The following is a 14466-nucleotide window of genomic DNA, read 5'->3' on the forward strand; positions in this document are numbered from 1 at the left end:
TAAGGACATGGAGAGCTCAAATCCTGAAGTTGCTGAAGTCAGTATTAAGTCCAGAAGGCTGCAGGGTCTCTGAAATAACTGAGGAGAAAGTGAGGTCTGCAGATGCTGGAGATCAAAGTTGAAACTTTATTGCTGGAACAGCACAGCAGGTCAGGCAGCATCCAGGGAACAGGAGATTCGACGTTTCGGGCACAGGCCCTTCTTCAGGAATGAGCAGAGAGTGTTCAGCAGGAGAAGATAAAAGGTAGGGAGGAGGGACTTGGAGGAGGGGCGTTGGAAATGTGATAGGTGGAAAGAGGTCAAGGTGAGGGTGATAGGTCGGAGTAGGATGGAGGCGGAGAGGTCAAGAAGAAGACTGCAGGTCAGGAAGGCGGTGCCGGGCTGGAGGGATTCGGCTGAGACAAGGTGGGGGGAGGGGGGATGAAGAAACTGGTGAAGTCCAAGTTCATCCCCTGCGGTTGGAGGGTTCCCAGTCGGAAGATAAGACGCTCCTCCTCCGACCGTCGCGTTGTTGTGGTTTGGCGGTGGATGAGTCCAATGACCTGCATATCCTCGGTGGAGTGGGAGGGGGAGTTGAAATGCTGTGCTACAGGGTGGTTGGGTTGGTTCGTCCGGGTGGCCCAGAGGTGCTCTCTGAATCGCTCCGCAAGTAGGCGGCCTGTCTCCCCAATATAGAGGAGGCCACACCGGCTGCAGCGGATGCAGTAGATGATGTGGGTGGAGGTGCAGGTGAATCTGTGGCGGATATGGAAGTTTCCTTTGGGGCCTTGGAGAGAAGTGAGGGGGGAGGTGTGGGCGCAAGTGTTGCACCTCCTGCGGTTGCAAGGGAAGGTGCCGGGAGTGGAGGTTGGGTCGGTGGGGGGTGTTGATCTGACAAGGGAGTCGCGGAGGGAGTGGTCTCTACGGAAAGCTGATAGGGGCGGGGAGGGAAATATTTCCTTGGTGCTGGGGTCTGTTTGGAGGTGGCGGAAGTGACGGCGGATGATGCGCTGTACATCATCCGCCGTCACTTCCGCCACCTCCAAACAGACCCCAGCACCAAGGATATATTTCCCTCCCCTCCCCTATCAGCTTTCCGTAGAGACCACTCCCTCCGCGACTCCCTTGTCAGATCCACACCCCCCACCGACCCAACCTCCACTCCCGGCACCTTCCCTTGCAACCGCAGGAGGTGCAACACTTGCGCCCACACCTCCCCCCTCACTTCTCTCCAAGGCCCCAAAGGAAACTTCCATATCCGCCACAGATTCACCTGCACCTCCACCCACATCATCTACTGCATCCGCTGCAGCCGGTGTGGCCTCCTCTATATTGGGGAGACAGGCCGCCTACTCGCGGAGCGATTCAGAGAGCACCTCTGGGCCACCCGGACGAACCAACCCAACCACCCTGTAGCACAGCATTTCAATTCCCCCTCCGACTCCACCGAGGATATGCAGGTCATTGGACTCATCCACCGCCAAACCACAACAACGCGACGGTCGGAGAAGGAGCGTCTTATCTTCCGACTGGGAACCCTCCAACCACAGGGGATGAACTTGGACTTCACCAGTTTCTTCATCCCCCCTCCCCCCACCTTGTCTCAGCCGAATCCCTCCAGCCCGGCACCGCCTTCCTGACCTGCAGTCTTCTTCTTGACCTCTCCGCCTCCATCCTACTCCGACCTATCACCCTCACCTTGACCTCTTTCCACCTATCACATTTCCAACGCCCCTCCTCCAAGTCCCTCCTCCCTACCTTTTATCTTCTCCTGCTGAACACTCTCTGCTCATTCCTGAAGAAGGGCCTGTGCCCGAAACGTCGAATCTCCTGTTCCCTGGATGCTGCCTGACCTGCTGTGCTGTTCCAGCAATAAAGTTTCAACTCTGAAATAACTGCACAGGGGCCAGGTTCCATCACCAAGGTGCCGTTTATTTACTAGTGCAGAGTACACTGGCTGTAAGCAGCCAGCTCGGAGTCAGTCCCAACTGAGGAAATTCTAATCTCCAGGTTATAGTTTTTTTTTAAAAAAAGACCCCACACGACCATCTAACAGCAGTAGTGCTTATTAATTCCCCAGCACCCATGTGTGTGCTCAGGTGTATTTACAGTGAAGAACAAAGAGTGCAGAAATCTTTAATTATATTCCACTTAGAGTGTGATGCTGGAAAGGCACAGCAGGTGCTTTATGTTCCACCACCAGGAAGAAAGGAAACACCTGAGTGGCCAGGGACAAGCAGTGTTGGAGTATGTGTTGTTGAAAAAGCACACCAGGTCAGGCAGCATCCGAAGAGCAGGAGAGTTGACATTTTGGGCAAAAACCCTTCAATCGGGAAAATACATTTTCTTGATGAAGGACTTTTGCCCAAAACGTTGACTCTCCTGCTCCTCAGATGCTGCCTGACTCGCTGTGCTTTTCCAGCACTACACTTTCTACCCCGATATTCCACATCTGCAGTCCTCAGTTTCGCCTAGTGAGGAGCAGTGTCCTTCGTAACAAAGGGCAATGCTGAGTGATCTCCTAGGTATATTTTTGTGTTTTTGAAAAGGAATACCAGTTAACAAGCTGGCTACATAATTCAGCCAGTTCAGGAATCTGGTTCTCAAAAAAAGCAGAAATCAACAGCAGCAGTAACACTGACAATGGCCAAGCAGCACAGAGTCAGTCCCCTAAACTGTGGAGGGTTAAATCTCCTGGCCATATACATTTTCTGACAAGTTTCTAATAAAAACGAAAAAAATTAACCAGGAGGAGATTTAATCTCCTAGTTATATTTTTTTCTAAATCTCCTGGTTAAATTTTAGTAACAGTACAAAATACAATTTACAATAATCAGAAATAAGCAGTTCCCAAACCACTATATTCAGGGGAAAGGGCAGCAAAGCCAAACCCCAAAACCCACCGTTCAACCACTTTTCAGGGAGATGAGGAGAAACCTCAAATCCCACTTCCATTTATCACAAAGATAACAGTAACAAGCAAGCAAGACAGTGTAATCAAATGAAAAAGTGCATAGAACACAGACCCAGTATAGCTGTAAAAAGGACACCTGACACCCGTCCCCACCACATACTGATCAGACCGTCCTTGGCTAGTCTTCCTGCAGGACAGTAGTTGGCCTTCCGGTCTCTGGCCGGCCTGCATACAGACTGACCCTCTCCAGGCCGGTCTTCGACTGCCCGGCTCTCAGTCACCCCTGCGTACTGACTGGACTACCCAGCTCACTTTCCTCCCGATCACCTCATGTACTCACCAAACCACCCCCAACCTGCTTTCCTACAGTCGGGCTGTCGGCCTTCCAGCACCCGGCCGCCCCACGTACTAACTGACCCTTTCTCCTAGGCAAAAGTGAGGACTGCAGATGCTGGGGATCAGAGTCTAGATTAGAGTGGTGCTGGAAAAGCACAGAAGGTCAGGCAGCATCCGAGGAGCAGGAAAATCGATGTTTCAGGCAAAAGCCCTTCATCAGGAATGAGGCAGGAGCCTCCGGAGTGGAGATATAAATGGGAGCTGGGTGGGACTGGGGAGAAGGCAGCCAAGAGTACAATGGGTGGATGGAGGTGGGGATGAATGTGATAGATCGGCGAGTCTGTTTTGTGGTTGAAAGGCATCAGGGCAGAGAAGATGACCTGGGGGTTGCAGTGAGAGAGAGCCTCACTGAAATCCTTGTAGAGAACGGAGGAGAACTTCTTCAAGGTAGGCATCCTTGCAATCTGGCCAGCATTCCTACGGACCAGCCATCAGCTGTCCGGCTCCCAGCTCCCTGTATACTGACCGGTCCTACCTCAGTCATCCTTCTGGGGTGGGGGAAGGCCTCATGCTTAGCCTCCCAGCGTGCCAATCGGCCTGCCCTATACCGGCTTTCCTGTGAGGACGCTCTGTTTCCTGGCCCTGCTCACCCCACGCACTGACAGGCTTCTCCTAGCCCACTTCCTCCAGGCCGGACATCAACCCTCCAGCCCCCAGCCAGCATGAAACTGACTGCCATCCCTTGGCCAGCTTTCCAATGTGCATGCTGCCAGCTGCCTAGCCCCCAGCCACCCTGCATACTAACAGACTCTCCGTCCCCCAGCCTGATCATTGACCCTCCAGTTCCCAGCCACCCCATGTACTGACTAACCCACTCTGGCCCATACAAATACAATTAAATTAAAAAACCCACATGCAGTAACAGAATTCACAAAATCCTCAATACATTTTCCAGTACAAAGACAGAGGCCACACCCAAACTCCTGGATGTAGCAAGTGCTAACATCCCAGCATACACACACAGGTGTTCAGGCATTTACCAAATCATCCGCCGACATTTCCGCCACCTCCAAAAAGACCCCACCACCAGGGATATATTTCCCTCCCCACCCCTTTCTGCCTTCCGCAAAGACTGTTCCCTCTGTGACTACCTGGTCAGGTCCACACCCCCCTACAACCCACCCTCCGATCCTGGCACCTTCCCCTGCCACCGCAGGAACTGCAAAACCTGCGCCCACGCCTCCTCCCTCACCTCCATCCAAGGCCCTAAAGGAGCCTTCCACATCCATCAAAGTTTTACCTGCACATCCACTAATATCATTTATTGCATCCGTAGCTCCCGATGCAGTCTCCTCTACATTGGGGAGATTGGACGCCTCCTAGCAGAGCGCTTTAGGGAACATCTCCGGGACACCCGCACCAATCAACCACACTGCCCTGTGGCCAAACATTTCAACTCCCCCTCCCACTCTGCCGAGGACATGGAGGTCCTGGGCCTCCTTCACCGCCACTCCCTCACCACCAGACGCCTAGAGGAAGAATGCCTCATCTTCCGCCTCGGAACACTTCAACCCCAGGTCATCAATGTGGACCAACAGTTTCCTCATTTCCCCTTCCCCCACCTCACCCTAGTTCCAAACTTCCAACTCAGCACTGTCTCCATGACTTGTCCTACCTGCCTATCTTCTTTTCCACCTATCCACTCCACCCTCTTCCCTGACCTATCACCTTCATCCCCTCCCCCACTCACCTATTGTACTCCATGCTACTTTCTCCCCACCCCACCCTCCTCTAGTTTATCTCTCCACGCTTCAGGCTCACTGCCTTTATTCCTGATGAAGGGCTTTTGCCCGAAACGTTGATTTTGCTGCTCCTCGGATGCTGCCAGAACTGCTGTGTTCTTCCAGCACCACTAATCCAAAATCTGGTTTCCAGCATCTGCAGTCATTGTTTTTACCTAGTCTCCATAGAGGCCTGGCCCTTCCAGGGAGAACCAGGCCCACTCTCAGGAACACAGTACATTGTGAAGCTGCAGTTAACTCACAGGGGTTTGGTCTACTCCCGAAGGTAGAGTCCACACCACACACATAGGTGTTCAGTCTTCAGAGGCCTGGTCCATCCAAAGGGCCAAGCTCACTCACAGGAACACAGAACAATGTAATAATGCAGTTAAATGTGCTGTGAGCAGCATGGTGGCACAGTGATTAGCACTGCTGCCTCACAGCATCAGGGCCTCGGGTTCAATTCCCACCTTGGGTCACCGTCTGTGTGGAGTTTGCACAGTCTCCCCGTGTCTGCGTGGGTTTCCTTCCACAGTCCAAAGATGTGCAGGTCAGGTGAATTGACCATACTAAATTGCCTACAGCGTCAGGTGCATTAGTCAAAGGAAAATTGGTCTGGGTGGGTTACTCTTCACAGGGTCAGTGTGGACTTGTTAGACCAAATGGCCTGTTCCCATAATGTAGGGAAGCTAACCTAATCTTAAAAAAAAACTCACAGGGATTTTGTGCACTCCAGGATGCAGCAATTGCTTACCTTCCAGCATACACACAGGTTTTCATTCTTTACAGAGGCCCACAGTCACCCACAATGGGCCAGGCCTACCCATAGAGGCAAGATTTGAGTGGTGCTGGAAAAGCACAGCAGGTCAGGCCGCATCCTAGGAGCAGGAAAATCAACATTTTGAGCCCTTTATCACGTTCGCCTACCCATAGAGGGCCAGCTCAACTGGAAAGATGTATTTTCTCACAAGGGCTCAGTCCAAACACCAAAAAAGTGAAAACACATTCCAAATAAAACAAACAGCCAGAGTGCAAGGGCTAAGCCTGGTACAAAAACATCGTCCTTTTGTCAAAAGGAAAGAGAAGAGTGAAACACATTAACTATGTAGATCAGGCATTTTGAAAATCAGTCCTCAATAAAAAGGAATACCAGTTTACAAACTGGCTAAATAATTCAGCCAGTTCGGGAATTAGGATTCCCGTTCCCCCCGCCCCCCAAAAAAAAATTGGAAAGCAGCAGTAACACACTGACTGTGGCCCAGCCAGCACAGAGTCAGTCCCCCAAATTAAGGAGGTTCTAAATCTCTTGGTTATTTTTATTTCTGAGGAGTTTCTAAATCTCCTGCTTTTTTTTTCTTTTTTCCCTAATCTCCAAGTTATTTTTTTTTCTCCTGTTACTATTATTTTATTAAACAATGCACAGTTTGCAAAACAATTAACATTAACAGCTGTATACTGAGAAACAGCAATTTTACAAGGGAGGGGAATGGCAAAGCCAGGCCCCAAACCCTACCATTCAGCCAGTTTTCAGAGAAATGAGGACAAACCTCAAATCCCAGTTTCAATCAATTTAAATGAGTAACAATGAAATTTATACATAAGACAGTCCAATTACATATAAAAAAAAGTGCATACAGTACACACGCCCAGCAATCCACCCATCCCTCCCACCTTCTGGCCACTGAGGCAGCCGCCCTTACGCCGCTTCTGGCTCTCAGTCCGCACTGACACACCTTCCGACAACCTCTAAGACAGCCTGTCCTGCTTCACCTCCGTCCCCCACCCCCCACAACCGAGGACAACAGCAGTCAAGGCAGCCTACCCACCTTCTGGCTTCCCTAACCGCCCTTTGCGCCTTCCGACCACCTTTAGGACAGCCCGCCGCGGTACCTGCGGGAGGTGACAGCGCTGAGGACAGCCTACCTACCTTCCAGCTCTTGGTCTGCCGCTACTTTGTGGGCGGCACGGTGGCACAGTGGTTAGCACTGCTGCCTCGCAGCGCCTGAGATCCGGGTTCAATTCCCGCCTCAGGCGACTGACTGTGTGGAGTTTGCACGTTCTCCCCGTGTCTGCGTGGGTTTCCTCCGGGTGCTCCGGTTTCCTCCCACAGTCCAAAGATGTGCAGGTCAGGTGAATTGGCCATGCTAAATTGCCCGTAGTGTTACGTAAGGGGTAAATGTAGGGGTATGGGTGGGTGGCGCTTCGGCGGGGCGGTGTGGACTTGTTGGGCCGAAGGGCCTGTTTCCACACTGTAAGTAATCTAATCTAATCTAATCTAATGTAAGTAATCTAATCTACTTACCATTGGGCTCTTGCCCACCCCAATGCGCTATCTGGCCTGTGGACCCAGGTTAACAATCCCAATCATGAACCTCATAGTTAACAAAGTCCACCTGCTTCCAGTCACTCCGGTCTCAAGCAGAGAGTGAGGTGCTGTGCTTTCTCTTGCACTGAGCTTTGCTGGAGCAAGCCTGAGATAGAAATGTCAGTCAGGGAAACAGGGTTGTGTGTTAACATGGCAGGCACCTGCAAGTTTAGGGTCTTTTTTGCCAGCAGAACTGAGGTGTTCTGCGAAGTGGTCACTTCGTTAACACCCTGTCCACTTCAACACCACCCTGTTCCTCGGCCAACATCTCTGACTCAGGCTTGCTGCAGTATTTCAGTGAAGCTCAGTGCAAGCTGGAAGAACGGCATCTCGCTTTCCACTTGGGGACCCTGCAGCCTTCTGGACTCAATATTGAGTTCACCAACTTCAGAGCTTGAGCTCTCCCATGTCCTTACCCCAATCCCCACACACCAGTCTTTATTATCACATTGTCTGCCATTACACCCAACCCATTGTTAGCCACTAACAGTCCCCATTAGTAGCTATTCACCCTCCGAGCGAGATTTAGATTAGATTACATTAGATTACATTACATTACAGTGTGGAAACAGGCCCTTCGGCCCAACAAGTCCACACCGACCTGCCGAAGCGCAACCCACCCATACCCCTACATTTACCCCTTACCTAACACTACGGGCAATTTAGCAGGCCAGTTCACCTGACCTGCACATCTTTGGACTGTGGGAGGAAACTGGAGCACCCGGAGGAAACCCACGCAGACACGGGGAGAATATGCAAACTCCACACAGTCGGTCGCCTGAGGCGGGAATTGAACCCGGGTCTCTGGCGCTGTGAGGCAACAGTGCTAACCACTGTGCCACGATTGTTATCTAATTGTTCTTTCTGTTTGGGCTCTATCCCTGCCTATCCTTTACTCTTTATCTCCTGCCTCCACCTGATCTTCTGCATATAAAACAACATTCTCTAAGCTACTATCAGTTTTGAGGAAGGGTCGGTCAACCCAAAATGTCATCTTTGATTTGTCTTCACAGATGCTGCCAGATCTGCTGAGCTTTTCCAGTAATTTCTGTTTTAGTTTCAGATTTACAGCATTGCAGTTCTTTCAGTTTTTTTATTTAGGTAAGCTAACCTGTGAATTGGGAAAATAAATATGACAAATTATTGATTAGATAATTTCAGATTACAATTTTGAAAGTTTAAACAGTTTTAGATTAAGGAAATACTTAGGATTACACTGGATATTGGTCCAGCTCCTGGGAAAGTATGAATGTAGATTGTAGTAAAGCTTAACTTCAATAGTGAGGACTAGAGATGAAATGGCCTATTTTAAAATATTTTGGGAAATGAAATAAGGGGACAAAGGAAACTTCAGAAAAGCATTGATCATGATTTTGCTAAAACAAAAAAGATGCAGGATTGAGTTGAAGAGACAAAAGCTGTGTGTCCAAGCATACACTAGAGGTGCTGTTAACCTTTCACTAGGTCTGGAACTTTTCAAATTTTGGCACTTTTAAAATTATGAAGATTTGAGTCTCATTTGAGTCTCCTTTAGGGGTTTACTACAGGCCCCCCAGTAGCAGCAGGGAGATGGAAGAAAGCATAGGTCGGCAGATTTTGGAAAAGTGTGGACGTAATAGGGTTGTTGTAATGGGTGACTTTAACTTTCCCAATATTGATTGGAACCTCCTTCGAGCAGAAGATTTGAATGGAGCTGTTTTTGTAAGGTGTGTTCAGGAGGGTTTCCTAAATCAGTACGTTGACAGGCCAACGAGGGGAGAGGCCATTCTAGACTTAGTGCTCGGAAAAGAGGCAGGGCAGGTATCAGATCTTGTGGTGGGAGAGCATTTTGGTGATACTAACCACAACTGCCTCACATTCTACATAGCTATGGAGAAGGAGAGGATTAGGCAAAATGGGAGGATATTTAATTGGGGAAGAGGAAACTATGATGCGATTAGACATGAGTTAGGAAGCATGGATTGGGAGCAATTGTTCCATGGTAAAGGCACTATAGACATGTGGAGACTGTTTAAGGAACAGTTGTTGCAAGTGATGAATAAATATGTCCCTCTGAGACAGGCAAGAAGTGGTAAGATAAAGGAACCTTAGATGACGAGAGCGGTGGAGTTTCTCATCAGAAGGAAAAAGGTAGCTTACATAAGGTGGAGGAAGCTAGAGTCACGCTAAGCTCTACAGGATTACAGGCAGGCGAGGAAGGAGCTTAAAAATGGTCTGAGGAGAGCGAGGAGGGGGCACGAGAAAGGCTTGGCAGAACGGATTAGGGAGAACACAAAGGCATTTTACACTTATGTGAGGAATAAGAGAATGGTCAAAGAAAGAGTAGGGCCGATCAGGGAAAGCATAGGGAATTTGTGTGTGGAGTATGAGGAGATAGGGGAAGCCCTAAATGAGTTTTTTGCTTCTGTCTTTACGAAAGAAACGAACTTTGTAGTGAATGAAACCTTTGAAGAGCAGGTGTGCATGCTGAAATGGATAGAGATAGAGGAAGCTGATGTGCTGAAGATTTTGTCAAACATTAAGATTGACAAGTCGCCAGGCCCGGACCAGATTTGTCCTCGGCTGCTTTGGGAAACGAGAAATGCAATTGCTACGCCACTTGCGAAGATCTTTTCATCCTCGCCCTCCACTGGAGTCGTACCTGAGGACTGGAGAGAGACAAATGTAATTCCTCTCGTCAAGAAAGGAAATAGGGAAATCCCCAGCAATTACAGACCAGTAAGTCTCACATCTGTCGTCTGCAAGGTGTTAGAAAGGATTCTGAGGGATAGGATTTATGACCATCTGGAATAGCATGGCTTGATTAAATGCAGTCAACACGGTTTGGTGAGGGGCAGGTCATGCCTCACAAACCTTATCAAGTTCTTTGAGGATGTGACTAGAAAGGGGTTGATGAGGGTCGCGCTGTGGATGTAATGTATATGGACTTCAGCAAGGCATTTGATAATGTTCCCCATGGTAGGCTCATTCAGAAGGTCAGGAGGAATGGGATTCAGGGGAACATAGCTGTCTGGATACAGAATTGGCTGGCCAACAGAAGACAGTGAGTGGTAGTAGAAGGAAAATATTCTGCCTAGAAGTCTGTGGTGAGTGGTGTTCCACAGGGCTCTGCCCTTGGGCCTCGATTGTTTGTAATTTTTATTAATGACTTGGATGAGGGGATTGAAGGATGGGTCAGCAAGTTTGCAGATGACACAAAGGTTGGAGGTGTCGTTGACAGTATAGAGGGCTGTTGTAGGCTGCAGCGGGACATTGACAGGTTGCAGAGATGGGCTGAGAGGTGGCAGATGGAGTTCAACCTGGATAAATGCGAGGTGATGCATTTTGGAAGGTCGAATTTGAAAGCTGAGTACAGGATTAAGGATAGGATTCTTGGCAGTGTGGAGGAACAGAGGAATCTTGGGGTGCAGGTACATAGATCCCTTAAAATGGCCACCAAGTGGACAAGGTTGTTAAGAAAGCATATGGTGTTTTGGCTTTCATTAACAGGGGGATTGAGTTTAAGAGTCGTGAGATCTTGTTGCAGCTCTATAAAACTTTGGTTAGACCGCACTTGGAATACTGCGTCCAGTTCTGGTCGCCCTATTATAGGAAAGATGTGGATGCTTTGGAGAGGGTTCAGAGGAGGTTTACGAGGATGCTGCCTGGACTGGAGGGCTTATCTTATGAGGAGAGGTTGACTGAGCTCGGACTTTTTTCATTGGAGAAAAGGAGGAGAAGAGGGGACCTAATTTTGGTATACAAGATAATGAGAGGCATAGATAGAGTCAATAGCCAGAGACTATTTCCCAGGGCAGAAATGACTAACACGAGTGGTCATAGTTTTAAGCTGGTTGGAGGAAAGTATAGAGGGGATGTCAGAGGCGGGTTCTTTACACAGAGAGTTGTGAGAGCATGGAATGCGTTGCCAGCAGCAGTTGTGGAGGCAGGGTCATTGGGGACATTTAAGAGACTGCTGGACATGCATATGGTCACAGAAATCTGAGGGTGCATACATGAGGATCAGTGGTCGGCACAGCATCGTGGGCTGAAGGGCCTGTTCTGTGCTGTACTGTTCTATGTTCTATGTTCTTTGACAGCAGTTAATAATATATAAGAAATTGATTGTCTGTCATAGTGAGGCAGTAATCTAATTTAAAGGTTTGAGGCCTATAGGCATATTAAAGAAATTACCAAGAAGAGTGGTTTAACTTTCTTCATCCATCAACTCGTTTATAAGGGAGGTAAAGAAATGGCAGCTAATTTTGAGGGAGAAAAAACTTTTGTCAGGTTTCCTAAGATGTGAATAGTTAGACACAGGATTTGGGAGGTGGAAGAAACATCACAATGAATATTCAAACTTGATTTAAAGAAATCGATAAACTCCTTTTGAATTGAGAGGGAAACAACAACAACTTAGATTTATATGGCACCTTCAACTTAATACACTATCTCAAGGCACTTCATAAGTGCATTATAAAACAAAAGGGTTTAATGAGAATATGAACTGAAAATTGCCTTTTAGATTTTAATTGTCATGTTCTGAGTATCACATCACTGCTAAGAGTTATTGCTTCTCTTCAGTTGTCATGAGAAAGTGATCCTGAAACTTTGAGTTTACCTTGCAAGATAGGTAGATACTTTTGATTGTGGAGAACAAAGAATTGTAATGGTTGTTTGTAATGAAGCCCAATTTAAAATTAATCAGCATAAATGTCCATCTGTGTTGCGCTTTGGTTTGAGGAAGCGAAATGGAAATTATAGCAGGAATAAGTTCGAACAGTTGCAATTTTAACCGTCTTTACCCAAACATATTGATTATAGAGCAAGTTTGCCTATTAATTTCAGAGTCCCACCAATTTGCACTTGACGGTTGATTTCATGGGCAGATTGTCAAGGGGTCATTCAGTAGCTAACACCACTTCAAACTAGCTTGCTCACTTTAAGTCATACAGTCATAGAGACGTACAGCACGAAAACAGACCCTTCAGTCCAACTCGTCCAGGCCGACCAGATATTCTAATTTAATTTAGTCCCATTTGCCAGCACTTGGCCCTTTTCTCTTTAAATTCATCCTATTCATATACTCATCCAGATGCCTTTTCAATGTTGTTTTTGTCCCAGCCTCCACCATTTCCCCTGGCAGCTCATTACATACACAAACCACACTCTGCGTGAAAAAAGTTGCCTCTCTGGTCATTTTTAAATCTTTCTCCTCTCATCTTAAACCTATGCCCTCTTGTTTTGAATTCTCCCACCCCAGAGAAAAGATGCTATTTATTTACTCTATCCATGACCCTCATGATTTTATAAATCTCTATAAGGTTACCCCTCATCCTTTGATGCTCCAGGGAAAACAGCCCCAGCCTATTCAGCCTCTCCCTAAAGCTCAAATCTTCAAACCCTGGCACTGATCCCTTTCAAGTTTCACAACGTTCTTCTAATAGGAGGGACACCAGAATTGCACGTAATATTCCAAAAGTGGCCTAACGAATGTCCTCTATAGCCACAACATGACCTCCCAATTCTTGTACTCAATGCTCTGACCAGTATAGGAAAGCATACCAAAAGCCTTTTTCACTATCTTATGTACCTGCGATTCCACTTTCAAGGAACTATGAACCTGCACTCAAGGTCTCTTTGTTCAGCAATATTCCATAAAACCTGACCATTAAGTGTATACGTCCTGCCTTGATTTGCCTTCCAAATTGCAGTACTGCACATTTATCTAAATTAAACTCCATCTGCCACTCTTTGGCCCATTGGCCCCATCTGATCAAGTTCCTGTTATACTCTAAGGTAACCTTCTTTGCTGTCCACCACACCTCCAATTTTGGGGTCATCTGCAAGCTTACTAACTATACCTCCAATGTTCACATTCCAAATCATTTATATATATGATAAAAGGCAGTGGACCCAGCACCGATCCTTGTGATACACCACTGGTCCTAGACCTCAAGTTTGAAAAGCAACCCTCCACCACCAACCCTCTTTTCTACCTTCGAGCCAGTTCTATATCCAACTGGCTAGTTCTCTCTGTATTCCATGTGATTTAACCTTGCTAACTACTCTACCACGAGGAACCTCGTCGAACGCCTTACTGAAGTCCATAAAGATCATCATCAATCCTGTTTGTTATCTCTTCAAAAAACTCAATCAAGTTCATGAGACATGATTTTCCATGCACAAAACCATGTTGACTATCCCCAGTCAGTTCTTGCTTTTCCAAATACATGTAAATCCTGTCCCTCAGGATTCCCTCCAACAACTTGCCCACCACTAATGTCAAGCTCACCAGTCTACAGTTCCCTAAAGTTAATCTTCATTTAAGGGGATGTGAACTTTGGCTGAAGCAGGTGCTGATATTTCTGTAGGGAATGACACTGATCTGAGAAATGTTGAAGTATGGCACAACATAGGACAGGCAGGCTTCATGATTTTGATATTGCATTGAAGGATTTGATGGAGACGGTGGACAGGAGAGGTATTATGCAGCTGGTCCCATAGATGCACCCTCATTGGATAAAGTAGCAGATTCACTAGATGTAGGTATTGCTGCATAGGCCATAATTTGTTTTTCATTCCTGATTGCCCTTGAAAAGGAGGTTGCAAACCGTATTTTTGAACCGCGGCATTCCGGGTGTTAGGTGCCTGAACAGTGCTAATAGGAAGGGAGATCCAGGATTTTGAATCAACAATGTGGTAGTTATGAATTTGAAAGGTCCTGTTATAGAGTCATAGAGTCAGTTGAAGAGACCTGGGATAGTTACTCCAGAACATCTTGTGGATGATGCACACAGCTGCCACTATGCATTTGTTATGGAAAGAGTGAACGTTTAAGGTCAGATGCCAATCAACTGGGCTACTTCTCCTCGATTATGATTTGGAGATGCCGGTGTTGGACTGGGGTGTACAAAGTTAAAAATCACAGGACACCAGGTTATAGTCCAACAGGTTTAATTGGAAGCACACTAGCTTTCCAATTGGAAGTGTGTGCTTCCAATTAAACCTGTTGGACTATAACCTGGTGTCCTGTGATTTTTAACTCTCCTAGATTATGTTAAGTTGCTTGTGTATTTTTAAAGCTGCAATCATCCAGGCAAATGTAGACT

General features: G+C 47.4%; 1 protein-coding gene across 4 annotated transcripts in view; it reads left to right on the forward strand.

The window, feature by feature from the left end:
• obscnb (obscurin, cytoskeletal calmodulin and titin-interacting RhoGEF b) overlaps positions 1–14466 on the forward strand; it is a 799195-nt gene that overhangs the window by 380857 nt on the left and 403872 nt on the right. The window lies entirely within an intron of this gene.

Source organism: Chiloscyllium plagiosum, unplaced genomic scaffold (genome assembly GCF_037043375.1).
Source record: "Chiloscyllium plagiosum isolate Xiang-an unplaced genomic scaffold, Cpla_swu_hap1 HiC_scaffold_5, whole genome shotgun sequence".
Lineage (NCBI taxonomy): Eukaryota > Metazoa > Chordata > Chondrichthyes > Orectolobiformes > Hemiscylliidae > Chiloscyllium > Chiloscyllium plagiosum.